Below are 2,767 nucleotides of genomic sequence, written 5' to 3'. Positions count from 1 at the left end.
TATACATAAGTATATATAGAAAGAGATTTGTGTTTACTATAAGCTTTTTACGCAAATATTATGCAAGTATAAATCATTTAGAATATCTGCATGAATATAATTACACGTAATAGTAAACTAAAGATGATCATCTCATAAGAAAACCGAAAAAACTAATAGAAAATTAATTAAAATGAATGTTTCAAAGAATATGCAAATTAGCTAGATCTTTTGCAGATGAATGCGATTCTATGACCCATAGTTGTATTTCTTTTTAAATAAATAGAACAGAAGTTTTTAATATGAATATCAATACACAGAAGAAAAAAAATAGGAATATAGTTAGATTCAGACATTAATTAATAAATTTTCATGTGTAAACTTTCATGGCATACCTTGTGAAAGGCTTTAGATATAGGCTGACTCGTCCAGTGTGTGGTATATGCGTTTAGTCACGACTGTCAAGATATTCACAGAGAGAATAATTGATGATGTCTCATCCCAGATGTGACAGCACGATAGAAGAAGTATGCTTTTTTTGCAGCAACCGTGGCAGTGTCTTCTACTCATTTGTTCCAATACATGTCACTTATAAATGATAGACCGAGTAATCTGAATGTTGGATTCTCGGGTGGAATTAGCCATGATAATCAGTGGTTACACAAAGTTGCTCACAATTTTTTTTTTTTTTATTAACTTATCTATTTTGCTTATTTCATCGGAAAATAAATGTAAAACACTTCAGCTTCAGAGTTAAACGAAAAAAAAAAAAGCGACTTTATGTCTACCTTATATACGATGCACACACACGCACACACACACACACACACACACACACACACTGTCACATTTAAACGCACACGGCATCAGCTGAAATGAACATACCTACTCAAATGCTCCTTGGGACGTTCTAAGATTCTCCTCACTTTCACATTTGTATACTGCCAGGAGGAACTAGAGATTTAAGCTCAGTTGAGCTAAATGCTATAGAAATAACGTTGCTACTTTTACTAATACTTCGTTACTGGCTCTACATATAGCATAATCATGTTGACACACCGGTTCCCGTTAGATCACTAAAGTTAAGCAACGTTGAGCCTGGCTAGTACTAAAATGGGTGACCATTTGTGAATTCCGGATGCTGTATGTATTCTCCTTGCCACTGAGCCGAAGCATAGTCGATTCAGGAGAGGCGTGGTTGTATTGCGAAACCCTTGCCTCGAAATTTCACGTGCAACTACCCTTACATGTGGTATCTATTGTCTTTCGAAACCGAACGGGGGCTTCCAATACTGGTTGATCTCCCTTAGCCTTGACAGACGCTAGGTATCATTTGAAAGAATGTCTGCCTGATTAGCTTAAAGTGAAGTAAAGGTTACGCAGTAACTAACCAAACTTTTCGTGGGTCAGGTATTGTTCAGATCGAGTGGCAAAAAATTTCCCAGACGATTAGAAGCGGAGAAGAGGTTATTTCAAATGTTTCCTTCTTCTACACTTGTTGCTCTAGCAAGGCTTAGAAGTAAGATTTTTTTTTCGTTCAAATCTTGTAGAAATATCAATAAATAAATCTGCCTGAGGGTTTTAGGAAAAGTTTTTGTTTGTTTTTATTCCTTTATTCACTTGATTCCTTACAGGACGTTTTCTCCAGCACTCTGGGTAGAACAAAAATAAAAATTGCCCCCACCCCGCCTCGGGCAAGAAGGATTTCACCACCTCTGAATCCTAGCCATTATGGCGCTTGATCACCCATCCAAATACTGGCCAGTCTCAACGTTGTTTACCTTTGGCGATTCGACAAAAACTGTTATTTCAACATGATATGACAGTTCTTTTCTTTTCCTGTGACAACTTTTTAACAGAAAAGATTTCTCTCTCTCTCTCTCTCTCTCTCTCTCTCTCTCTCTCTCTCTCTCTCTCTCTCTATCTATCTATCTATCTATCTATCTATCTATCTCCAAAAATCAAAACAAAAACAGAAAATCTATATACCTATAAAACTGAGTTTTTCTCGCTCTAACATTGAAAAATTTATTTATTTCTGAAAAATACAAAAATAAATAAGGCACTAGGCCATTAAAAAGTGAGGGGAGGGGCAGGCTATGGTCACTCTTGTCAATGTACCTTATACATATCTATCATTTTTCTAGATAGAATCGTCAATCACTACAATGTAACGAGACAATAGTATGCCATACGCTATAAACATTCGGAAATTGAAGATCACTAATAGTCGTAGGACAGATATTTTTTATGGAAATCGCTCCAGACAAGGTATGAAGCCAGTTGATATAAAGGGCTATAAAAATACTAAAAACATGTATTTGCCTTTTTTTTTTCTTTTTTTGTTGTTGTTGTTGTTGTTGTTGTTGTTGTTGTTGTTGTTGCCTATTTCTTCCATCTAGTTTTGAAAGGAACGACGCGCGGGTATTTGTCTGAAACGAATTTCTTTTTCCCATGAGAACAAAATCTGACACAAGGTTTTTAATGTGGAGGAATATCCAGCTCCCCAGAAAGGGGTACTTTGGGTTAGGGCAAAAAATTAAAAATTGCCTTGATCTAAAAGGGTTTTCCTTCCACTGGAGAAGGTAAATTAACTAGTATAGCATTAGAACAGAAACTACACTTTAATCCCTACGCCATTCAATAGTATTGGGGAGATGGGGTCTATGGTCATCCTTGTCATTGTACCTGATATAGGTCTATCATTTTCCAAACTAGAATCTTCAATCACCATAATACTATATTCTCTCCAGATGGCGTCCTATTTAAAATTCCCAAATTCATTTTT

General features: G+C 35.9%; 1 pseudogene; it reads left to right on the top strand.

The window, feature by feature from the left end:
- The first annotated feature begins 1,011 nt into the window (after positions 1-1,011).
- LOC145255903 (5S ribosomal RNA) lies at positions 1,012-1,129 on the top strand (annotated as a pseudogene).
- Positions 1,130-2,767: the final 1,638 nt, after the last annotated feature.

This window comes from Euprymna scolopes, chromosome 31 (assembly GCF_053919585.1).
Source record: "Euprymna scolopes isolate OS-2025 chromosome 31, ASM5391958v1, whole genome shotgun sequence".
Taxonomy (NCBI): domain Eukaryota; kingdom Metazoa; phylum Mollusca; class Cephalopoda; order Sepiida; family Sepiolidae; genus Euprymna; species Euprymna scolopes.
This window is presented reverse-complemented; position numbering and strand designations above follow the sequence as displayed.